Below are 27,307 nucleotides of genomic sequence, written 5' to 3'. Positions count from 1 at the left end.
TTCTTTAGAAAAGTTGGATGACTATGCATGAATTGTTGTGGTTTCACTATTTTAGGGAGAGAAACAGCCAACTTTTGGGTTCATTTAGCTTACCTCATCAATTATTTTAGTGCATTTGGCTGAGGGTGGTGTCCGACAGATCCGTTCTGTTTCAGTTTGCAAATTATCCTCTACTTCTTATGTGCGTTACTGTGGGCCTTTGGCACAGCCATGCAGTTTTACTGGAATTGAAGATTCAAGTTCACATTTAAGTACTCTAGCAAGGGGGAATCCCGATCATATCAATCCTTCTATAGGGTAATCCTTATTGTCTCACTCTAGTAGGGGGGGAAAGATATCTAATTATCAATACTTTACATGCACTGTCAATCTGTGTACTGTACTTATAAAGTTTTTTGTGAAGGGTAGAAAGTGTTAAAGTGTATTTAGGTGGAAGCAAATTGATCATATGTTATCCGGTGTGCTAAACTGCTTCTAAGACATGGCTTATGAAAGCAATGGCTGAACACAGCTTTATACTTTCCACTAGTTATTAGTCCAGGGCTATGCCCCGGGTAAGAAAAAATTTCATTTTTTAATATAATACTTTATGATAATAACAGTAAATACAACTTAGCCTAGTGGTTAGAACTTTAGTATATGTACTTGAGGTCTCGAGATCAAACCTTATACTATGCAATTTCTTAATTTTTTTATTGTTCATGGATTACATGAACTAAAACTTCATAGGGAGAGCGCCACGTGGCATAGTTTCTTGTTTTCGCACGCCTTTTAATATATTTGTATAGATACCAGTAGCTAAAATACACTTCCTCTGCCTATGCTGCATTTATTGTGCTCTTCTAGTAGTGGAGTCTTAGTAGTCACTTTGTGGGGGCACTCTTGGATTAGAGGGTATGAAATCCTCATCGCAATGTTCAAAAGTTGTTTTAGTCTGTGCTTGTCCATGTCAATTGCCACGGCAATAAGGCAATTAACAAGTCTTGGACATGCTAGGTTGCTAAACCTTTAACTTTGTCTGATATGGATACCTAAAACTGATCTACTTTTTGATTTGCAAATAGATATCCAAGTTTCAATTGTCCATATGATGAGACTTACTGAGATATGTAGCCGAAACCTCTAGTGCAAGGCAAATCAAGAGCCATGACAACCAAGAGTTGATATGGTCCTATATCATAGTCATAACATGAGAACCAAAAAGGTGATGCGTTCTAAAGTCAATACACTACTTCTAAAAATCATCTTTCATGCAGAGCCAAAATCAAGTCTTGACCAGTGTTACAAGGAATGCGGGACGGAGGTCCGAATTGCGATCCGGATCGTCCGTTTTGAATCGTGGAACAAACGCGATCTGAGTCGCTAAGGGTCGCGATTGAAATCTATGATGACCACGATCCGTTTCTTGATATCCTTGCCCACATAATTCTGGAAAATTCGCTTGCTTTTCCATGGCTTGGCAGGAGAGCAGAGGAAGAGGGTTGGTTGAAGGAGAAAGAAAGGTTGATAAGTGCTTTGAGATCTAGGGCTTTCTCCTTTTTTTTACTCAAAAGTCACGTGCCTCTTTCTTTAGTATGCTTGATTAATACACATTCTTCATTTTACAGCTGTAAAGTAGTCATTATTTTAATAAATTTTAATAAATATCCTTCATAACAAAGCCTTAACAGTCAAATAGTGACAACTTTAATTTTTTTACTTCTTAATTATAACTCTTGTGCAGCCTTTTTCCTTACCTTTTTTTTTGTAAACCTTCTTTATCTTTTTACTTACGCTATCTACTCATTCTTTTTCCTTTTGTTTTCTACATGCTCGTAAACTGTACTTCGTATTTGTTTTGAAATCACTCTACTTCGTATTTTATTTTATTCACATATGCTCTTACTAATATATGAATACAATGTACTACACTACACACTACTCTATATTTATTAATTAACTCCTTATTTATTTACTTATTTACTTCACACACACATATATGTACCAATCGTTCCCGATTCGCTCATGGTAGCGTTTCGCGTATCCGTTTGCGTACCACGTTTTGGATTGAACCCCGTCCTTTGTAACATTGGTCTTGACTGTGAGGGTATAAAGAGACAAAAATTGGTGCATTTGAGTACTTGACTTTCCACTAAAGTATGAAGTTATGGGCAGGGGCCTTCCATTCTAATGGCTGGAAACTGGAACGTAGGAAGCACATATGAAGTAATCAGACGTGCTTGATACACCATTTTTGAAAGGGAAATATCCCCTCCTCTTTCTCACATTTGTGCCTTTCTCGCATGTGTGCGGTGTCTCGAAACGGTAACAGTCCTTTTTTCCTTAGAAAATTGTGATAGAGGAATACAAAGGGAGTAAGTTTGGAAGGCGTATAATCTTAACCGTGGTGTTATTAGGAAGTTTGTTGCTTTAGTGGGTAGAGTTGCAATTTTTGACTCTTAGTTTTTTTTTTTTTGCAACAATGATAACTACTTCCAAGGTGTGTTCTGTATTTTCTCTGCTTGTGAGGTTTAAGATTGGGATTAGTTAGTGATTTAAAATATGGGAGGATGTGGTGCTCCTGTTGCTACTTTTTATATGTTGACACTACATGGGCTTTTTACTTGTGGAGGCATCCTCATGATACTGAGATATATAGCTCATCTTTAGTCTTAAGAATCTAATTCTTAGTTATTATGATTTTTGAAGGCTATTTCAAGTCTCTCGAATTAAAGGTGGGTTCTTTACTATTTATGATGGTGTAGTTCGAATTCACTCTAAATTTATTAGTAACAATGGATATGGAGTTATTAATTCCTAACCAAGGATTAACAACAACTAGGGTTTGGAGAAGTTCAACTAATCCAAGTTGAAAATCAACTAAGGGTTTGCATTCTCTGCTAAGATTTTGGATTCACTCTGAAAACTTTAATTCACACGGAATAGGTTAAACTCAAATCACACATTTCATTTCTCTTATTATGGACTAGACATGTACTTATGTAGGATGAGCAAATAGCCTTAGCCCTCCAAGCTAATACATGATCGAATTTCCCAATAAGAAACAAGGAAAGACCTCTCCTAGATTCTAGCATAATTTAAGGAAACATTCCTCTTAAAACTAGCCTAGAATCTAGCACAACTTAAGGAAACAATTGGTTTTAGGAAAGCTTTGCAAAACTATCTATAAAACCTACAAAACCACACGCCTAAGTCTAATCTGAAATACAACATAATTTTCGGACATTATTACAACCGAACTGAAATAAAACACCTCAACGACATTGATTAACTAAACTAACCAAAAATAATAAAAGACATATTTTTGGTTACATGTAAAACCTTTACTTTATGAGTAAAGTAACACTATCCAACAACCTACGAAAACAATAAAGATAGCTTTGTGGAGTCATCCATGCACGCATCATACTCCCCTCTTCAAAAGAACTTGTCCTCAAGTTTGATCAGCAAAGCAGTCCAAGAAATCATCCATATGAGTCGAACGAACTTTAACAAGAGCACCAACGACAATAGATTAAAGATTGAGCAATGGTTCATGTGAACAAACACAAGCAACTTAATATCTCTAGAACTTGCCTTCTCATGAAAAAGAATAACTTTTTTCTGAAAAAATCAAATCTATAGACATGATGTGAAAAAGATCCATTCTTTTCCTCTTCTTGAGCACCATCAACAAGAATCAAATCTTTATCATCATGATATGTAAAAGATTCATTATGTTCTTCTTTAACATCATCAACAAGAATCAATTCATTTACTTGTTCCTCATGTTGTTTTGCAAGCTGTTGAATCAAAGCTGCAACCTCCTGGGAATCTTTTTGAATTTTTTTACAATCTTTCTGAAGTCATGCTAGTTTTTCTGAAGTCGTACTAATCTTTCTTGTGGTGGACATCTAAGATCATATATTGCTTGTTTTGCCTTTTCAATTCTTTGATAGACCTCTAAGAACTTTGGCATAGAGTCACCCACATCCATAAATCTCTAACTCTAAGAAAACTGACCTGAAACTTCATTTGAAATATGTACTCCAAAATGCAATCAAAACACCTCAAAATTTATGAAATTTTGTGGAAGTCTAGTCCAAGATGTTTCCAACACTCGACCAAAGTTTCACACAAAAATATAAAGCCGATTTTCGCAGTTTTAATGCTCACAAAACTGGTCCGGAATAGCTCAGTTTTGACCAATTATCCAAAATGCGCTCAATCAATTAGCAAAGTTCTTCAAAAATTATGAAACTTTCCAGTCTTAAACTAGACAAAAAGTAGTCCAATTTAAAGCTAAGAAACTCTCAAAAATTCGCTATATGCTAGGAGAACGAGTTGCCTTAAGTTAACTCTAGAATTGATTGAATATGCCAGAAAGTTTACGCAAATGTTTCTGGTTGTTGTGACTTCGTTATAGCTCTGATTCACACGAAATTTTGACACGACAAACTTGAATATGTCTACTTTCACCATAAAAAATTTCAGCACAATCCAAGCTTCCACGATCCTCAAACTCCGTATAGCCTCCAATCTCTCTTTTATCCCCTTCTGGTAATGCCGACAGCCACACCATTTGATATGATTTTTGAAGGCTATTTTAAGTCTCTCGAAATAAAGGTGGGTTCTTTAGTGTTTATGATGGTGTAGTTCGAATTTGATAAGTTTTAAACCACTATAAACTGATTAGTAACAATGGATATGGAGTTATTAATTCCTAAGCAAGGATTAACAACAACTAGGGTTTGAAGAAGTTCAAATAGTCCAAGTTGAAAATCAACTAAGGGTTTGCATCCACTGCTAAGACTTTGGATTCACTCCGAAGACTTTAATTCATAAGGAATAGGTTAAACTCAAATCACACGTTTCATTTCTCTTATTATGGACTAGACGTGTACTTATATAGGATGAGCAAACAACCTTGCCCTCCAAGCTAATGCATGACCGAATTTCCCAATAAGAAATAAGGAAAGTTCTCTCCTAGATTCTAGCATAAGTTAAAGAAACATTCCTCATAAAACTAGCCTAGAATCTAGCACAACTTAAGGAAACAATTGGTTTTAGGAAAGCTTTGCCAAACTTTCCATGAAACCTACAAAACCACATGCCTCAGTCGAATCCGAAATACAACAGATTTTCGGACATTATTACAACCGAACTGAAATAAAACAACTCAACGACATTGATTAACTAACTTAACTAACCAAAATAATAAAAGACATATTTTTGGTTACATGTAAAACCTTTACTTTACGAGTAAAGTAAAACCATGCAACAACCTAAGATAACAATAAAGATAGCTTGGTGGAGTCATCCATGCACGCATCATTCCTTATTGGAGGTGGAGGATTCTAGGATGTTAGTGGATGATTTTGTGGCTGTTCTTGTTAATTCTTTTCGGTTTGCTTAGATTTTTCTCGGAGGTATCTCTTTTATAGGTTGGCAACAACCTTCATCTTGAAGGCTAGCATTTCTCTTAAGGTGTGAGCTTTTGAGTGGACTTTGGTGTTAGGTAATGTTGTCTAGGGGTGCTAATCGAGCGAGTCGATCGCGACTCTAACAAGACTGCGCTTGACTCCATTGGAAAACCAATCGACTCGGCTGAACTCGTGCTTGCTACTCGTTAAGCTCGCCAAATGCGTGCTCAACCCGAACTCGCTAACCATATATGGAGCTCAATTCCTAAACCAACTCGAACCCACTTGAAGCTCGAGTCAACTCAAAACTCAACTCGATTCAAAATTTTTTGTTTTCTAATTTGTTTAACCTTTTACCATTTCTAGAAAAAGGAAGAACATAAGTTTATAGGATGCATAAACGGATATGATGCATTATCTGGGCTTTGACCCTTGATGATTTTTTGGTTATTGCCAATTCGATCGCTTTTTAAATCAATAGCTTAGTACATTAATATGCTATTAAATATATAACTCTAAATAATATCCAGCTACCCATGAGCTTATCTTTGGAGTTGGGTCTTGCAGTCTTGCTCAACTTGTGCTCATTAAGCTTTTGAGTCGAGCCAACTCGAGTTTGACCAAGTGTTGACCGAGTCGAGTTCGAGTTGTGTAGCATTGACTGAGTGCTTGAACATAAAATAGTCGTTTTAAAGTTGCTACCATGTTCATCAAGGACAACTATACCTTTAGTGGAATTTGAGCATGCTGTTGTTCACTTGTTCTTGAGAAATACCTCTTACAAGCTGCTAGATCTCTAACATTCCTAGGGTTATTGTTTGAATTACTGAAAACATGTTTTTTCAGTGTTGTGAGTTTTTCCCTGTTTACGCTAGTTCTGTTGGATTCCCTCCTATCTCCCTCTCCACCTGGCTGCCTTTCTGCTGTCTGAAGGGTTGACTTTACATACCATTTTCTCGTGGTTATGCATAATCAAAGATAATACTGAAGATGCTGCTAGATCTCTAACATTCCTAGGGTTATTGTTTGAATTACTGAAAAACATGTTTTTTCAGTGTTGTGAGTTTTTCCCTGCTAACGCTAGTTCTTTTGGTTTCCCTCCTATCTCCCTCTCCACCTGGCTGCCTTTCTGCTGTCTAAAGGGTTGACTTTACATACCATGTTACAAAGACGGGCAGAAGTATACACCAAACTAGCCTATAATATTTTTCACTTCATCTTGGAGTTTCTTTCTTATCTGAAAGCTTAAGGACTACCCTTCGCTTTGGTGATGGAATATTGTCCATATTTATTTAATGCTTCTTCTCACATCTGGGTTTGTTGAAAAGTCTGGTGCTGGCCATGATGATTGATTGTAGGGTCTGCCTCTTGCTTTATCTTGGATTCAAAGGCAAAGTTTTAGTTTTTGGTACTGACTACTGACTACTGACTACTGAATACTGAAGATCATCTGGGTTCCTTGGTTATTTAAATGTATGTGATGCTTTGATGGTTTTCTATAATTTTGGAAATTTTGGACATTTTGATTGTTGTAATTTGTTTATGATTATGCATAATAAAAGATAATACTGAAGATGGTCTTTTTCCTTCTATTGAAGAACTCAAAATATCAAATTCAATATTTGCAGCCGTTAAAATTACAAAAGCTTTGATAGGAACTGAATATCTGGTCATTTGATAATTTTGTTCTTCCTTTAAGGTTCCTCGTTTAATCATGTAAGCTTAATTATCTATACCCTTGCCCTGCATGTCAGTCCGTTTTGTGGATAGCCATGGATGTCCCTTTTGGTTGAAATAGTTTTTTTCCCCCCCTTTAATCTTGTTTTCTTGTTAGGTTTATCAAATGACCCGAAAAATTCCAAAGATAACAGCAGGGATGGTTCAATAAAAACTCAAAGTGGTAGTACTGGGACTACAGTTGCCATCATATGCATTGCTGTAGCTGCAGTATTGCTTTTTTCTTTCTTCCTCTTCAAGTTATGGCAAAAAAAGAAACGAGAAGAACAATATGCCCGTCTTCTAAAGTTGTTTGAAGAGGATGATGAGCTTGAGGTGGAATTAGGTCTCAGAGATTGAGTGTGCATACCATCACTTGTGGAGTCCCAGGTGTGTACTAAATTTTGCATCTATTGTTCTCTGCCGTTGAGTGTTATGACTAGTAGTTGAGTTCCCTATGACAACTTTTTTTACACTGTTATGCATGTAACATCATTTTAAAAGGTTCATCTATTGAAGAGTGAATATTGGAACCTTTCTCTATACATTATACCAAAATTCACTTGGATATCCCTTATGTTATCTTTTTTTTAATTGTTTAAGACACTGGATTCTGGTGAATTCTTCTCTGCTTGATGATCAGCAAAAAGGCCCAATGATTCTATTTGTGAGGAATGTAAGAAAGAGATCAATAAACAGTGGTCAAACATAGAACTTTTCAGCTTACTAATTTGACTTTTTGATTTTGGAATTAGCAATTTAGCGTGACTAGATCATATTGTCTATTTGCCCTAGATATTTTAGAAAAGCACTAAAACATATCATTTTTACAATTATGTTTGGCACTCTGTACACTAGTCATTTCTGTGTTAGGGGTTAGTTTTAGGAGATCTGTTGCATTCATCATTGTGAATAGCATCCCCTTAGATTTTTAGGGGTTGATTCTTCGGTTCGTTGTGTTCATCAATCTTGAGTTTAGTCATCAGATGTACATCAGATACATTTGAATTTTCTGCTTATTGCAAGTGTGGTGGGTGTCCACTTTTGATCAACTTGTGTTTTTTTCTTAAAAAAACAAGTCTCTCATTAATGTACTAATTGGGGTCCAGTAACAAAGGACCTATAATTCGTTCTTTTATTACGTTAAGGACCTATACTTTTTTTTCTTGTTCCATTACAGATTTTAAGGCTCAAGCTTAAAATACCTTTTAACTTTTTTGTTTTATTTTAATGATCAAAACAGATAAATGATTAGATGGATTCTGGGCCTATGCTATATTCTTCCTCCGTTCTTTTTCTATTGCAATAATTGAGTTTCATGTTTATCAATGCACAACTTTAACTATTAATAGTTTTCATTATTGTTTAGTAAAAACATAAAAATTTAATAATTTTAAAGTATATATTGTGACGAATCTAACAAGACTCCATATGAGTATATTTTACTTTGCGTAAAAATCACAATAGATGGTGAAAGGTTCAGGGACGAAAAAATTAAAATTTTTAAAAATGGGTACGGCCTGGATTTGGAAAATAAATGTATATTTAATGAATAATATTACAAAGTTTATATGGGGTTATAAAGTTAAACGTTATAGATGATTAGGTTCAAATAAAAACATAAAAGAAAGAAAAGAAACACATAAACTGGACTAGAGAGGGTCAAACAGCGCACTATTGGCTGAGAAATGATAAACCTCTTTTTTGCTAGATGTTTACAAACATCTAATAGGGGTAAAATTGTCAATGTATATGGAAAAAAGTTGTCAGTCAAACAAAAAAGTGATCTCGAAAATTCCGATACTAATATATAGTGTTCATGCTACTACAACTAGTGTTCGTGTAACTATAACTAGTGTTTATGCAATTAAAAATATTATTTGTGTATAAATAGATAATGTTCGTATTTTTTTACATATCTAAATAAGAGATAGAAAAGAGTAAAATAAAAATATCAAAATGGATGTCTATTTGTAAGAATAAAAATATATGAATATTGGTGTATTTTTTATTTTTTTTAAAAAATATATTTTTTGAGATATACAAGTTTAAAAATTACAAAAAGTAATTTGTTTTGGACAAACAATATCGTGACATGTGTGCTACTTATATGCTTCCACATTGATGTTAGATGTTTGTAAACATCTAGCAAAAAGAGGTTTATCCTCACTCTAGGCTATAGCTATAGCTATAAAGAAAACAAAAGTGTTGGACAACTGTATTAGCACTGTCCCTTCTTTCACGTGCCTTAAGTCCTCCCCCTTCCCCTCTCCCCCCTTCCCCACATTCAAACCAAAGACAAGAAAAGGTAAACCAGTAGATAACTAGACATTTCCCGATGAATCCAGCCAGCATATAGCTAAGGGGTGGGACGCGGTGATTAAGCCGATATCAACGGAGCAACTACGACATTAACGCACCATGGGGGACGTCATAAAGCTTCTAATCCCGTCCCCGAGACGTCCACGCCGTTTTCTCTAGCCGTCCCCAACTACACCAGTCGTCTCCAAGTTCGAGATACGGCTTGGGGACGTATTACGCGTCCCGGGTTCGGGATACGACAGGTGGGAGAAGTATCCGTGCTTCATAGGTAAAAGGATGGGTGGGTGATTAATGCAAAAATCTTATTGTTTCAAGCATACAATAAGGGATAGAATGAAAATAGTTTTTTATAAAAAATCTCCATGGTTTTTTTCCACTTTCACACTCACAAAATTTACCTCACTTTCTCTACTACTAGACAAGTTCCCTTGTAATATGTACTTGCTTTGTTTTTTTTGTTGCACCATTTCATTTTTGGCACTATTATTCTGCCATTTTTGTTAAATTACTTCGCATTATTATATAAGAAAAACATGGTTAAGTGGGGTGTGGTCAGTTTCGTTTCAATGCAAGGATTCCGAATATCAAATTTTTATAATTTTTACTTATAGGCAATTACAAAGAAGCATCCGGGCAAACTTGAAAAACAAAACTCATTTGCTAAATGCTGCCTGGAATTTCCTACTATATGTATTTATACTTTAACACTCACTATCCCACTCTCTTTCACTCTCCCTCACTCTCTTCACTCTCCATCACTCTCTCAGTACATCTCTTTCATCAACAAGGATCTCCCATCAAGAACTCCGGCAATTTTTCCGGCGACATTAACTCTGACAACTTATTCCGTTAATTTTCCGGCCACATTATTGCATTATTATTATTAATAAAATTCTATAATTCTTTTAATACACAAAATCGGATTATATTGACTTTTAAAAATAAAGTGCCCATGCACCTAAATTAGGTGCCCGAACATGTGGTCAGACGCCTAAATTACTCATACTAATTGCTACCTAATTCTAATATTTTTTTAGGAAAACCGTACTAAATGTGTGAGTTAAATACCCAATTGCAAAATTAGCTTGAAAGTGTAAGTAGTGAAGATATATGTTTTATCTCTTTCTTTCTACAGATGTGGAAAAAACAAAGCTACATAAGATTGAAGAGTTAAGAAAAGATTTTCCTATGTATTTGAAAATTGTTGACAAAATATTCATATTATTGTTACTTGGAACACAATTTTCTTTATTCTAATATTTTTTTCTTTCACTTTGCCATTAGATTCAACCAAGAAAGTAACACCAAGTTCTTAACGGACAAAGTTATAGGTCCTTAACGGAACAAGAAGTAGTTTTAAAGATATTTCTTCAATGGAGAACTTGTGTCACGCACACAACAGAAAGCTTCACTAGATAAGGGTAATAGGAAGCTAAAATTCTGGATATCCAACAGGAAGATAATATGATAATGAAGGGCGAGGAAGTATAAATATAATATTTTTGTCCGTTTACACAAATTAATAATATTATTAAAACATCGTGTCTCCATACCCGCGTTCAAATTTCGGATTGAGCTCCCTCGTCTTGAAATTGTGCATTGACATATCCCTCTTACGTGTATCTGACCCTCATTCCTTCCCGTAACATAGATGACAATGAAATGATGCTTGGTTATTGTTTATAAACCGCACCATTGGAAGAGGAAAAAAAGAAAGGAAAACCAACGTAGTTGAGACTTAGGGGTGCAAATATCTCGAAGAACACGGGATTTAACAGTAACTTCTCCTTTCATTTATCTGATGACGTATCCTGTCTCTTGTATCCTCATTCCTTAGTAACCAAGTTTTTCTGTGCACTGCCGGAGTAAGGATAGGCAAGAGACGCAAGGAAGAGAAGCTTGTAACAGTATACTCATATACATATACTCCCTTGATATTCCAATGCTGCTCCCTCCCATGTGCGGTGTTTCTACTTTTATGGGTTTAATTGGGTTCCGTAAAGGGGGCCACAGGAGCTAATACGGGGAAGAAGTTGCCTAAAAGGAACAAAAACAACGGAACTATTAATTAATTTGACAGGAAAATAAAAATTTTGATTTGGCGATTGGAAGTAGTTTTTCCAGAATGCCTAGTTTGGTGGTAATACTAAATACCAAGCACGTTTGGTTAATGGTCATAAATGGTGATAATGATAATGTAATTTCGTGTAAATTTGTAAAAAAGTTCTCATGTCAATCACAATAGTAATGAAACTTTATCCCAAAATATGAGTTTTCTTATATAAATTCACATTACCATCCAATCAATACCACCTTCCCAAGTGGTAATGGATAGTGATAGATATTTTAGGAAGAAAATGAAGGTTTTAGGATCAAGTAGCATTACCATGGGTAATGATGTGGGATTTCTTTTACAAATTTACACAGTAATGCATTACAATTACCATCATTTATGACATTTAACCAAACGCGCCGTAAATACTATGTAGCAATGTTGCAATCATGCTGGTTTAACCATTGGGCCTTGGATGACCGGAAATTTGACGAGGAGTTTTTGAGCACCTTTGGGTTGGACACAGATTTGACAAAGAAGATTGAGAGAAGGAAGGAGATCAATGATACGCATAGGATTTATGTATATCAGATTTGGTGGGTAGGGGGGTGGGTGGGGGTGGGGGTGGGGAGGGGTGGCAGGTTTGGGGTTGGGGAGGGGGGTGGTAGGGGAGGGGGTTTCAAATGGGGTTGCACTTCTAGGGGGTGGGGGAGGGATTGGCAGTTTTGAAGATGGGGGAAGGGTGGCTTGGATGGTGGTTTCAGACGGTTTACCAGTTGTAGTAGGACTGTTTTTATAAAACATACTCCAAAGTTGGGGTTATTGAGAAATAATCAAAAGTTAGGTACTAAAAATGACATAACGTCCATAATTGGGATGGTGCCTATTTTAATTCAAAAAAAACTAGTTGTTGGTTTACCAACATATCTCTGAATTTCATGAAAGAGTTCATAAATTTATTGAAGTCTTCTATGCTTTTCATCAACTATCATTGAAAATTTGAATTGCTATTCTCCTTCCTTCTGCCTCTTCTGTTAAGAGGAGTTGTTTTTCTTATGCAGTTCCTATAGGTTTTCTGAATTTGGTAAGATCAACTAAAAAGTTTGACTTGCGAATACTGAAAATCAGGGTTTTGAGCTTGAAATTATTTTTATTCTCCGTGTGCTACTTTGAAGTTCTGTTAGTATTACTTTTTATTAGTCACCATTATGCTTTGGCACTCATTGTTTTTATTTTATTTTTGAACTGATACATATTAGAAGATATGAATTACTGGAATGTTTATAATTTAGTCATATTATGCTTTTTTGTGGCTCATGTTCTGAGATGTAGCTGTGCTTACATGGAGACAGAAAATTTAGAAAAATTGCAATTCCAAGAGGTTAAAGAATGACTAGATGAAACCACAAGGCTGGCTAAGTTAATATTGTATGTGAAAATTTCGTAGAAGCCATTCCCGTATTTTTGGTTTCCTTTTCCCTCTTCTTTAAGGATTTAGGGGGTTGCGACGTTAAGTTAATCTTTTTACAAGGTCAATGAGCCAAGTCATGTAGCTTAGGGTAGTTCTTTTTGGATAAGTAGTTGAGGTCTTCAGAACTAGCAGTGCATTAGTAATTGAAACGTTTTAATTCTAATGCTGTCAATTTCAAACAAGAGTGCTTTTTGGCAAGCCTTTTATTTCGGAAATTCTACATGGTAACCTTGCAGAGTTGCGGTTTCTATATGGAGGACAAAAGAAAATCAATCTTCACAAAGTTATTGAGTACATTTGTGGAATTCTGTAAATTATTTTCTTTCGTACTCTTTTTTCTCATTTCCCTTCTCTTCTTTCTAACTACGTGACCATTGTTTCCACATTTCTTACCACCACTACCACCTCCGCCTTGATCATATATGCTCTTCTACCTTTCTGACTTTCGCTAGACCCCTTTTCTGTAGCCCCCTTCCCACTTCCTATTCCAGAGCCCTTTTCATGTTTCTCCTTCCTCTTAAGTCACAACTACAACCGCACCGAACCATGGAATTGAACTAATAGTTAGGCGGAGTTGTAACAAATGTTGGATTTTCTATTCCACAAAAGCCTGTTACAAGACGCAGGGTAAAAGTATGCCCTTCTCTTTGCGTTTGGTTTTGCCACTTTAGAACCTTTTTTTTCTCATTACATTGGTTCTTTTGTCAAATTTGGCCAAAAATATTACACTAATTAATTTATAGCTACTGAAGCATATTATTTTATATATAGAGAGAGGTATTTGTTCACCGAATGTATTGACCATTCATATTTTGGTGGGTTTGGTTAAATAATATAGAAATGTATACTTTTTGAACACCAAAATTGCAAATGAGTTTAAAAAATCAATTAATATGAACTTTCTACAAAAATTCATGTCTTCTTGGGCATGATTCGTACCATTCATCAGTTACAACTAACAAGCTGTTCCGCACCAACATGACCGTTACTTATAACATGATTTTTCTTCTTGCACTAAAACCCAGCAGCCAACAAACTGCCTTGTAACTCAAGTGCTTTCTGTGACCACACCGGCAATCCTACCATTACTGACAAAGTTGCAATCAAGCAACAGTGGCACGGATATCTAAACAACAGTAGAGAGAGAAAGAAGGATCACCTAACCTTTGTTGATGGGATGATTTTTTTCGATAATGTGGACTGGCTGGGTTTGGTTGTTGAAGCAACGAAAAGGCAAGGGTGTTCGAGAGATCAATGCGGAGTGATAAAAAATATAGTATGGGTGGTGCTATTTTACGTTATCGGTTGGGGAGAGTGGTTGTAGTAGGGAAGAAAAGTTGTGTTACAGCTTGTTTGGCAGAAAAGATTTGGAAGGAAAAGAAAGAAATTGGAAGGAAATTTCGTAGTTTCCAATGTTCAGTTGAATAAATAAATTTAAATGAAAGAAAATAGAAGGAATTGAAAGGAAATGCTCCTTAATTAATTTTCACTTTTCTTTCCTCTCAAAAGTGGGGGAATTTTGAGAGAGAGAAAATTTAAAGCAAACATGGAAAGTTGAGTTTTTTTTTTTTTTTTTTTTTGTTTTCCTTTTTCTTCCTTTCCTTTACCAAAAATGAACCAACAAGCTGTTAGTGTATCTGGTGGTGGCCACGGCAGGGGAATGGTGGGCGGTTCTTGAGGGCAATAATGTTTTTTTAGGTGGTGGGGGGGGGGGGGGAGGAGACATAAAGTACAATAAGTATTTCTTTTACTTTTTTCCCTAGAATAATTCATTGATCTTTTGTGAAATAAGGTTACAAAGGTACCTCTAAACAATAGGTTAGGGTTACTTGGTGATAAATCGGGTTTCATCCTCCATTTTGAAAATGCAACAATTCATTTCACAACATATAACTTCTTTTTTTTTTTTTTACTATTTTCTTTTCCTTACAAGAGGAGAGATGAAGTACAATAAGTATATCTTTTTTGCTTTTTTTTTTCCTGAAAATATTTCAATGATCTTTTTGTGAAATAAAGTTCCAAAGTACCTCTAGACAATGAGTTAGGCTTACTTGGTCATTAATCGGTTTTTATCTTCCACTTTGAAAATGCAACAATTCATTGTCACCACATATAACTTTCCTTTTTTTGATTTTTAAGACTATGAGAATTGTAACTTTAATACACCTCTTTGCAGTGTGTTAGGTCTTTGTTTAGGAAACATATAGGGGAGGTGAAACCGTCACTTTTATCGGCGTTTGTCAAATTGCCGACTATGTCTAGGCGCAATGCTAGACATTGGACGAGGCCATATTGGTTAAGGTACATAACTTATGAGAGTCGCACGTGACTAAGGAGTTATGCTTGACCCTTACGCGTCCAAGGTGGGTAGCCTAAGAGATGGGCTAACATCCAAGGTGTGTACACGTAGTGGGACGTGCAAACGAACTTCGGGGTCGCCCTCATAAATCTTGTATGGTGGTGATGGAATTATCCGTTAAACCAACATATAAGGAACCCTAGCATGACCGTTACACGAATATCCACGTTGTGGGATCATGGTAGGCGGTTACTATGCGTTAGTAACCACCCAACAGTTGTAGACCAAGTAGCTTGCTGACTTGGCGGCAGTTACCGAGGCTACAACTAGCGTGGGTCATGGAGAGCGGTTACCATGCGTTGGTAACCACCATACAGTTATAAAAGGGCACGACTTGGTGACTCGGCGACAGTTACCAAGGCTACATAGGGTAAAGGATAATGAGATGCGGTTACCATGTGTTAATCGCCAAGCACTTGTAAACTAGGAGTTATGTGACTTGATGACAATTACTGACGTGAGTTTAGCGCTGGCGGTTAGTCCCTTAAAATAAGGAGCAGTTATTCCTTATTCTAAGAGGCGGATATAGGAAGTTATCAAGAGGAGTGGGTGGTTATATTAACCACCCATGTTGCCCCATGCTCCCTTAAAAAAAGGGAACAATTATCTAGAGTGTGAGAGGGTAAACTCCTAGAAAGCGGTTACGCTTGACTAATGAGTAGTTGCGTTTAAGGCCACATGCGGTTACGCGTGGCTTAGTAGCAGTTCTGTCAATAGTCATGGACGGTTACTCTCGGCTCGGTGGGCGGTTACAACTACACATGTGGGTTGTGCCCTTAGGCTATTACAACAAGTTGAGCGGACACTTGTACGCTACTGAGCGAGCGGTTACTCGGGACAGTTAGTTAGTGTGTGTGGGAAGTGGCGGTTGAGTAACAACCATGTTATAGCCACTTTGTTGTATTATAAATAGTGGCATTGCCTTAGGCATTTAGGGAGAGAATTCAGATAACACTTTAGCATTGTATGAAAGTTGCTATTAAGAGATAAAAGCGCTCTCTATCTCTTATGTTCTTATGTGTGCTCTTACTTACATGATTCTAACATATAAAGCGTGTGAGTGTCATAGGGTGGTCCACAAACCTTTTGTTGAATTTTTTTTTTTTGACAATTTGGTCCAACCTGTCGTAAAAATCAAAGATGCTTTCACCATGAGAACTCCGAATAGATACAATGAAGGTATTTTGAGTGCCAACTCTTCTCATAAACAATCTTGGGTTGCACCAGTCCCATGGGATGGAGCATGAACACAGAGTCATGTTGGTCAAGCCGAAACATGAAACTCAATGGTCGTCGTCTTAAAACCATAAGTCTTGAACTTATGTGTTAACCAAGATCTAATAATTACATAAAAATGATCTGCTAAGGTAGGATGGGGAGATTCACTAAAGCTGACGCTTGCGAGTGTGTGATCTCGTAACTTCGGCGAGATCTGAAGCATCTACTAATGGATAGCGGAAGTAAGAATGTTTAACCTTGTATCTTCGATAAAGTTCGGAGGATCAAAGGTGAACCTACCTACTCTTTGTAGGAATATGAGGGTTTGATCTCCTTTATTCGGCGGAGATCGAAAGATAGGGAGTGAAAATACTTGCCTACAATTTGTAGGTGTGCGAGAGTCTATCTTCGTAGCGCCATCGAGGTTTGAGGAGTACATACTTGCGGCGAGCGAAGTGTGAGGGACTAACCTCATACGGAGATACCGGAGCAAGTGTATCCTCACTCGAGCGGTAATGATTTGTCAGATACTCTTGGTTGAGGAGAGTAGACTGATCTAAGAGGTGATTGGCCTCGGAATGTGGTGTGTCGAGTATAACAATGACGATTGTTGTCAACATGGTGTTAACGATGGTTAACCTAAGTCTTGAGGAGAGGGCTTGCATGTGGTTCCCGGGGCATAAGCACGCGACTGGATGACAGGTGAAGGTCATGATTCGCACTAAAAGAGACATGTGATGGGGAGACTTTTGGAAAAGGGGAAGATGCCCCTCCTCCGTGGAAAGAGAGGTACCTCGAATGATTACTTCTATTTATATGGGAAGTACGCCATAGATTCCTATGTCGGCTTTGAAGGAAATAATGGTGAACAGGTTATGAGAATTATCAATGGTGTCGTTGGCTCGCGATTAAGGCCACAAGGTGGCTAAGATCCAAAGTCGACAAGTGTACGAATGCCATTGATTAAGTGAGGATCATGAGGGGCATGGGATCAAGGAGACTTATAGTGAGTAAAACAAGTCTGTAAGTGATGACTACTTGTGAGAATTCCTGCGAAGGGAAATCGTACACCTCTCGATGAATGTCTCGGTAGTAAAATTCTAATGAGGACGTCAGCCTCTATTTAGTGGTGGAAGTTTGTGACTGTCACTTTTGTTGGCGCTTGTCAAAGAGCCGACTATGTCTAGGCGCAATGCTAGACGTTGGACGAGGTCATGGCGGTTAAGTTACATAACTCATGAGAGTCGCACGCGACTAAGGAGTTATGCTTGACCCTTGCGTGTCCAAGGTGGGTACTCTTAGAGATGGTTTACCAAGGCTACGCATGCAAAGGATAATGAGATGCAGTTACCATGCATTGGTAATCGCCTACCGGTTATAAACTAGGAGGTTTGTGACTTGATGGCAGTATTGTTGGCAGTTAGTCCCTTAAAATAAGGAGCGGTTATTCCTTATTCTAAGGGGAGGTTATGGGAAGTTATCAAGCGTAGTGATATTAACAACCCACACCCATGTTCCCTTAAAAAGGGGAACGATAATCAGGAGTGTGAGGGGGCACACTCATATAATTCAGGAGCGGTTACACTTGACTTATGAGCGGTTGTGTCTAAGGCCACAAGTGGTTATGTGTGCTTAGTAGCAGTTGTGTCAATAGTCATGGACGGTTACTCTCGGCGTGGTGGGCGGTTACAACTACACTCGTGGGTGGTTGGTTGTGCCCTTGGGCAGTCATGATAAACTTGAGCGAACACTTGTACGCTACTAAGCGAGTAGTAACTCATGGCAGTTATTTAGTGTGTGAAGGGAAGTGGACGGTTGAGTAACCATCCACGTTCCTCACCACTCCTGAAATTAAGCAACCCAATCAACAAGTTAGTGAGGATCTCCCACGTTTGGTGAGTGCGAGCATAATGGAGAAGTTAGTGGGTGATTATCATAGAGAGTGGGCGGTAGCCACTTTGTTGTATTATAAATGGAGGTCTTGCCTTAGGCATTTAGGGAGAGAATTCATAAAACACTTTAGCATTGTATGAAAGTTGCTCTTAAGAAATAAAAACACTCTATCTCTTGTGTTCTCGTGTGTGCTCTTACTTACGTGATTTTAATGTATAAAGTGCATGAGTGTCGTAGGCTGGTCTAGACGTGGTCTAGGCGCCATCACATGAACCTCTTAGTGCGAAAAAGGAGGTATTCAAAGAATTTTCTGTGACAAGAGGGAATAGGGGAGGGACTAGGAAGGGGTTTAAGGATAGGAGTGCACTTGCAATCTTCTTTCTAATTTTTTTCTTAAATCTCAATAGGATTTGGCTTATTTGAAGGACGAGGGAAATGGATTTTTAGGGAATGATTTCTTGCTTGCCACCCCCTTTTCTATTCAATTGTTATTTTCCATTAGGTGACTTACACCGTTACACACATGTTAAAGGAGAATCATGTGATATGGAGAGAGATAGAGGGTGATTCGAGAAAGTGCCCATAAGGAGAGATATAGAGTGCCAACGTAATGAGAACAGATATATGGAGAAACTACATACCAACCAAATAAGGTATGTTCATTGTTGTGACTGGAGGAACTATTATTGTTTCCTCCTTTCTTTTTCTCAAAATGAATAAAGAACAAGCAAAATCACCAATGTGATGAGAAGAGAGAAATGGAGAAACTACATACCAGCCAAATCAGGTATGTTCAGTGTCACATGAGACTATTACTGTTTCCTCCTTTCTTTTCTCAAAACTACATACCAACAAAATAAGTTATGTTCAGTGTTCCACATGCGACTGGAGGAACTATTATTGTTTCCTCCTTTCTTTTGTCAAATGATAAAGATCAAGCAAAATCGCCATTAAATGTGACAAGTAATTATCACAATTTGCTGGTACTGCATGTATGCATAGAAGATCTGACATGATAACGTGAACAGAATCTAGCTTAGTTCCTCATAAGCTCCACTCACTTATGATTCCCTAAGGATGCTAACTCTACTCACAAAGGATTTGATTTAGGATGTGTTTTGAGATTAAGTTTATTAGCTTCACTCACTAACTCTGTCGACTCTCACTTAGTTTTAGGTTTCACTCGCCTAACACTAAGGTTCTTGCATTTATGTTACTCCCTAAAAACAATGAAGTCTTGGAAAATACGTCAACACTTACAAAGAAAAATAGTTCGAAAAATTCAATTAATCAATCTTTTTTTTAGCCTCGTAGGACTAGGCATGTATTTATAGAAGATGAATAAGAAAACCCTTGTTCACCAAGCAAACACATTGTCGAAATTACAAGCTAAAAATATAAGGAAAGTTTCTCCTTAAAACTACTAAAATCTAGCACAAAATAAGGTAACATTTGATTTAGGAAAGCTTTGGAAAAACTTTCCATAAATCTTACAAGTATCACACGGCCAACTAAGCAACTCCCCTTACCTTATATTTACCTTATTACAACTCATGACAACTCATCTACTTGGAACCTAAATAAATGAATTACATGCTGATTTTCGGATCTTTATTTAATTAAGTTACTTTAACTAACTATATTAACAATAACGATAAAAGATATATTTTTGGTTACATGTAAAACATTCACTTTAAGAGTAAAGTAAAACCATGCAACAACCCTAAAAAGCAAATAATGATTATTCGATCTTGCATCAAGATCCAATTTGGTTTAAACGGTGAAAAGTAACTAATAATTAATGTATTAATATTAGTTTACTTGATTGGTAAAACGATGTTTGGAGAATGTGGGAAGAACACGACCTTGAAAGCTTCGTAATTCCGTTATTTCCAATGCATACTACATTGATCAAATTAGGCTAGTCGATTTATGTCAGGTAGGACCGTTTGATCTCTAGTCTGTTTCAATTGTCATGAACTTTGCTTTGGCACCTTAATCTAAGGCTGTTAAAATGTTATTATTATTTCTGTAATTTCCTTACAAGGTAAGGATAATTCATTCTTGTTGGGACTATCATTTGACTGTTTACTGGTGCTGGTTTCTACGTTGCTGCAGGTATATGCTTTTGAGTCTCAACAACGTTTTTTGAGGAACGGGATATGTTTTTGATGATCGTTTGTACTGTCTGAAGAAACAATTCTATTCTTCATAGATTTGTTGTATTTTCCAGCAGAAATGAAGTAAAAATTATAAGCCAATTGAGTGCTTTGGCTACTATACATAATAGAAGTGCCAATGTATATGCTTTTGATTCACGGTTTTGTAAAGATCTTGGGACATGAAGTGATGTAAGAATTGAAGATTCTTTTGAGACAAGTCACAATTTCGCATGAATCTAGTAACACGATAACACCTGGTGTTTAAGGTGTATATATTGATTTTAATGCAATATTTTCTAAGTTGATTATGTCGTTCAAATTGTTTCAGGCAAGTTATCGACAGATGTACACAACTGTGAAGAATGTGACATTTGTCCATGATACCAAAATTTTCTACTCAGCTACTTTGTATTTAAGCCTATTGTTTCTTGTAGGGCATATGTAGGGATGGAGGCACCACCCTTGCTTGCTTGGTGTGGGTTGAGAATTCATCTTGAAGGTTACAAGGTCTAATCACCTAATGCGGTGTAGGGGTAGGTATTCCGTATTTTCCTTACCTTTGCACTTCCCTTGTCAAGTGCTTGTGATATGAAAGCTAATGAAAACAATGATGAACCGTTTTTGGTGTTATGTTATTGTGGACGAAAAATATAAGATAGGCTCTATTTCCCTCGAGAACTAGAGGATCTCTCACTAACCTTAATTAGGAGATGCATACAAATCTCAATTTATGTGGTTTTGGTACGACCACAAAAATTCATTGCAACAAGCATTAAAATAGTTTTTAATCAAATTCACTCTAACCTTTTATTCTAGTTAGGCGCCTATATTTATAGAAGAAGAAGCAAGAAAACATTGCTCTCCAAAGCTAATACATCACATGGCCAACTATCTACAAAGCATGGATGGTGGACTAGAGACCACCTTCCTCTACGTGCTCCTGCTCCAAAACGCAGAGCAAATAAAATCAAACACAAACCTGTTAAGTGAAGAAAAGTAAATAATTTATTTTTTAATAAAATGGTAGAACTCAACAAATAACTCCCCACGAATTACGGCAGAGGGAACTCCACTACCATCACATTAAACTTTTTAAAAAATAAAAAATAAACTACTATTATCTATTAGTTTTTGTTTTGGCAAACACTATTATATTATATGTACATGTTCTTTTATAAGTAATATTATGTTCTATATTTATACCTGCATGTTCTTTTTTATGTTTATTTTATTTTTGTGATCTTTAAGAGTTTTTTTTCCTCAAGTCTTATATGCCTATGTTCTTTTATAATTAGACGGTGTTCGTTATTTGAAATCTTCATGTTCTTTTTATATTTATTTTCATTTTTGTGATTTTTGATAGTTTTTTGTTCATCAAGTCTTGTATGCACATGTTCTTTTATAATCAGTATGATATATTTGTTTGATGCCTTCATATTCTTTTTTTGATAAATAATTCATATTTTATGATTATCTTTGTTTGTTATTTTATATAAATTTTTGTTGCAATGTTGCTTATTTTCTTATATCCTCTAATAAATTTTGTTATAGTAAATTTTAACTATATAATTACTACGTATAGAGTATAGACTTTAGTTTGTGTTAATATCACTATTAAAGAGAATAGCAGTTTATTTTTTCTATTGATTAAAACAACGTGGCTTTGGTATGGGGAAGATTAAAGATAGATATTTAATTTTTCAATCAACTATGTTCCCACATTTGCCGGCAACAATTAAGGATACATATCTATTGGCAGTTAAAAGCTTTTCCTTTCTTTCAGTAAACTTTTCAACTTTGCGTTTAGCATACCAAACATTGCGTTTAGAAGCAGGTGCACCAAGAGTTGTGTGCTCTCTGGTCCATCTACTTATTTGCGAACTATCTAGTATTTTATGAAAGTTTTTGCTAAACATAAGCCTAGAATCTAGCTAGAACTTAAGGAAACAATAGCTTTAAGGAGAGGTGAAACACTTTCCTTAAATATTCTAAACCAAATGGTAGCTAGGGTATTTCCTTTCCACGCGTCATGATGTGAATCTAAAAACACCTTCCAAAGAATTGGATGATGATTTTAAACTCAAGAACAAGAACACTCACAATAAGACTATGTAACTCTCGAATTTAGGATGATGACCAAATCACAAGACAAACTCAATGATTTGGGATCTTAGGCCAGAGACAAGACTCACTCAATCTCCCCTAATCTTATTACTCAAGACACACTCAAAGCAATATGGGTTAGTTTCAAACTTGAGACAAACTCAAAGCACAAAACTATAAACACAAAGGTTTTTTTTTATATCACTCAAAATATGAACTTCTCCTATCATAACCACTCCTTATATAACATATAGGAGCAAAAAAAATGGAGCCTAAAAACCCTTGAAAACCGTCCACCTTTGGACAGATTTTAGGAATTATAAAACTCCTTAATTCAAGCCTCTTGATAAGCTCATTTAAGGGGCTTTTACAAGGGTTACAATAAGCAACTAAGGAGCCTAAATAACTCCTAATTACATGCCTAACACAAGCCTAATCAGTAGCAAACAGACATGCCCAATCATGGATCACTTTATGAGTAATCTCATGGTTCATTACAACCCAAATACAAAAGCAAATAGAAACCCAAACATCACTTGGGCTTTCTTTACAACAATACTTGAAACCTAAACAAAACTTGGACCATTTAATGTTCCACGTCACTTTCAATCCACCATCCAAGTTAAGCAAGTAACAACACCCACAAAAGAAGCTAAACACGTCCAACTTCAAGCAGCAGCTCCTTGGGCCTTTAATTGACATCCCATGTAATGCAACACTTAAATTCAGCCTTAAACATGTCCAAATTAAGTGTTTGACCATATTTTCCGTAATTTCAGAATGTGAACTTGTTGATGGACCTATTAAAGTCCACGAAATGAGCCAAATTGACCGAATTATGGCTGTTAGAAATATAAGTATCAACACTAATAGTTCTAAAACTTGCATCACCTCATACAACTCAATAATTAATAGTACTTTCCTAAAATACAACCATGACAAGTAGACTCTCTAAAGCATCAAAATTTAATAAGTATTTTAGATTTATTGTAACTAAACAACGCAACTAACATAAAAATAAATGACATATTTTTGGTTACATGTAAAACCTTCACTTTAAGAGTAAAGTAAAACCATGCAACAACCTAATAAAGCAAATAAACATAGTCGATGAAGTAATCTTTGCACGTGCCATGCATCACACACCCCTTAGTCAAAACAAACTTGACCTCAAGTTTTGTCTAAGCAAGAAATCAATTCGCTTGATTGCAATGTTGTGCAAATACCATGCCCCAATAACACCTTGTATGTATCATAAACTGTCTTCTTCACCACTTTGAATAGCCCTTCATCCATAGGCTCGCCATAATTATGGTTAATGTGTACTTTTTTGTGCATCCAAGGACAACCACGCATAATCTCGCTCGTCCAACGTTGAGCCTTGGCGCAAGTGCAACAACTTTGCACGTCTCTCCTTCTTGTTGCTAGCCACGTCCAAAACTTCTTCCCTACATGAACTCAAGCATACATGAGGCGTAGCTACAACAACCATAGTCAAACTTGTACTCGATGAACCAACACTAGGAGTAGCGGTATGTACCAACGCACCCCTTGGAGGCAATGGCTTCCACCCAATTCTTTCCCCCTCTTTCAAAACCAAATAGATGTTGTCCCTCCCATAATAAATGAAACTTCTATCTGACTTTCATGGATGAACCAACAACAATGAACAAGCAGTAATAGGCACCATGTCACACTATAGTTGATCCATGTAGCCACCAATGCGAAAGAAACAAGGGCTTGCCTTTTCACCCACACGCCACTCTTCTCATCCACCAACTCAATTTATAATGCCTTGGATGGTCTTACGCAGGTAATTTTGCCTCTTCCACCATTGACAACGCACACACATTAGCACACGATCCACTATCAACAATAACTGAAAACAACTTACCATTGACGAGGCATCGAGTTTGAAACAAATTCTCCCTTTGCCCAGGCTCTTGCGTTCGGTGTGGTGCAACCATCAAAGCTTTACGCAAGATCAAGCTTTTATGATCATTTTCAACCTAAAACAATGGAGTCCCTTGCCAAAACCCTTCGTTCACCACATCCTCCAATGTGCCCTCCTCCTCTTCAAACCTAACCACAACCATGAGGGCTTGATGATCCTTCACCAAAACTAAAACTCGATTAGGGAACTCCCTATGTAAGTGATCGAAACCCCTACACTTGAAACACATCTTCTTACTAGTGGAAAAATGAGGAAGGGCTGCGCTTTTTGACAGCAGCCCTTTCAATAGCAGCCCTTCACTTTTTAAGTAGGGCTGCACTTTTAAAGCGCAACCCTTCACAACGAAGGGCTGCAGCTATGAGCCCTTCATACTATGAAGGGCTGCGCTTTTTTAACAAGCGCATCCCTTCCTAGCAAGAAGGGCTGTGCGTGTTTCAAATAGCGCATCCCTTCTAAGCTAGAAGGGCTGCGCTAGTTGAAAAACGCGCAGCCCTTCGTTTTTTAATTATTTTTTTTGAAAATTCAGCTGCCCCTGCACACCCAGCCTGCCCACCCCATCCCACCCCCTGCACACCCATTCCACCCCCAGCACATCCACCCAGCCTGCCCACACCCACCCACACCTTTCCCTTCCCACCCACAACCCCTGCACACCCAGCCTGCCCACCCAGCACACCCTGCCCACCCTTGCCACACCCCTGCCGACCGCTGCCCACCCTTGCACACCCCCCAGCCCACCCCTGCACACCCCCTGCCCACCCCTGCATAGCACCCAGCCCACCCTTGCACACCCCCCTGCCCACCCCCCTGCCACACCCCTGCCACCAGCCCTGCACCCCCATCCCCAGCCCACCTAGCAGCCACCACCACTCCACCCCCACCCCCCACCCAAAACCTCCTTTCGACAAAAAATAAATAAATGCAAATGCAATAATATATGACAAGTGGAGAAAGGTAATAATTAACTTCAAATTATATATTTGATAATGTAAAAAATGTACATATAATTGATACAAACTAGTAGATTCGAGCTAAAATGTATGTATCATAAGCAATCATCGGTAATGTGGGATGCCAACTTATCCCGAACTTCATCTATTTCTTCTTTGGTGAAGTTCCTCGAACGTGGTGTGGAATTCTCATAAACCTTGCAAAACAACCAAGGAATAAGCACACACAGATATATATATATATATATATATATATATATATATATAAATATAAGAATTCAATCATTTTACCGTAGTTAGTAGTTCTAAAAATGACATATACCTTCTCGAAATTCAATCAAAAACAAATGCAAGCCTAAAAGTCTACACACTAGTTATAACATATCTCATATAATCATGTTCAAAGAAAATTTGGGGTTAAATGACTTGATAAGTACATTTTGGGAGCGAAAAGGCCAAAATAGGCCGGAAATGGCCTTTTCGTTCCCGAAATGCAACCACCAACAAATTAAAGCCTAAGATCTACATACTAGTTATATTATGCCTCATATAATCATGTTCAAAGAGAATTTGGGTTAAATTACTCGATAAGTACGATTTGGGAGCAAAAAGGCCAAAATAGGCCGTAATGGCCTTTTCGTTCCCGAAATGCAACAACAAAAATTAAAGCCTAAGAATCTACATACTAGTTATATTATGCCTCATATAATCATGTTCAAAGAAATTTGGGGTTAAATCACTTATAATACATTTTGGAGCAAAAAGGCCAAAATAGGCAGAAACTAACATATACTAATTAAATAATAAGTTACATACATTTTGAAGATCATCAACATGTTTGCAACGGTTGACGATATCGAGCATGAACCTCATGACGTAATACCCACACGCAAGTCCACCTTCTTGTAGCGGACACTAAATTCACCAAAGGATGCAATAAATGACATTGATGTTAGATGTGTATTATGTGTTTCTATATAAGGAAAAAAAATTAGTCATGTTACCTCGACTGAATGCCAAACAGGAGATTTTGGTGTCGAAGTCCTATTGCATTAACCTCTTCATCACACTACATCAATACACATTATTATAAGATTAGATGTACATTTAATATTAATAAGTGCGCATATATTGAGTTTCGATTTTAACAATGATATGACTAGTAAGGGCCACATTGTTTCTTTACGCAAAGAATCAAAGTGGTAGGCTTCGTTACATGAAAAACATATTGCAATAAGTGTCCAATGATTCCTACAACAATAAAATATAGTTATTATTTAATCTTAGAACAACTAATAGGTCAATTTAATTAAAGTAAAGTGAGTTTAAGAAGCATACGATTCAATGTAAGGAAGAAGAATGATCTTATGTCCAAGACGAGAACAAGCTTTCAAAGAAGACTTGAGATAGTCTTTCAACTCCTTTTTGTTTCTTAAGCAACTGTCATCTCGTACTAAGGCTTGACATAACACCAAACATTGCTGAGATGCACGCATTCTTGTATAATACCTGAGACATCATTGATTAAAAGAAAACTTACTCATTATGGAAGTTAGTTGGATTAAAAACTACTTAATTAAGGCATATATATGTATATATAATATGCATATTTAATTTATATACTAAAGTATTACCTTATGAATGTTTGTATCATGGAAACATTCAACTCTTCCCCACGTAAGAATTCTCCTATATCAACCTTAG

The 27,307-nt window shown here is 36.8% G+C and overlaps 2 long non-coding RNA genes across 3 annotated transcripts in view; one reads left to right on the top strand and one right to left on the bottom strand.

Moving 5' to 3' along the window:
• Window positions 1-12,221: 12,221 nt before the first annotated feature.
• Window positions 12,222-27,307, top strand: part of LOC125498661 (uncharacterized) — a 33,580-nt gene continuing 18,494 nt past the window's right edge. The window contains exons 1-2 of one of the 2 annotated variants that reach the window (XR_007275508.2): window positions 12,222-19,221; window positions 20,553-20,896. This is a non-coding gene — a long non-coding RNA (uncharacterized LOC125498661). Of the gene's footprint in view, window positions 19,222-20,552; window positions 21,130-27,307 lie in introns of those variants that run through there. The other variant, XR_007275509.2, reaches the window with a different exon arrangement.
• On the bottom strand, window positions 25,604-27,017 carry LOC130591716 (uncharacterized). Its single transcript, XR_008969758.1, has 3 exons — window positions 26,608-27,017; window positions 26,420-26,518; window positions 25,604-25,800 (listed from the first exon to the last, which is right to left on the bottom strand). It is a non-coding gene; the product is annotated as an uncharacterized LOC130591716 (long non-coding RNA).

Source organism: Beta vulgaris, chromosome 6, assembly GCF_026745355.1.
Source record: "Beta vulgaris subsp. vulgaris cultivar EL10 chromosome 6, EL10.2, whole genome shotgun sequence".
Classification (NCBI taxonomy): Eukaryota; Viridiplantae; Streptophyta; class Magnoliopsida; order Caryophyllales; family Amaranthaceae; genus Beta; species Beta vulgaris.
This window is presented reverse-complemented; position numbering and strand designations above follow the sequence as displayed.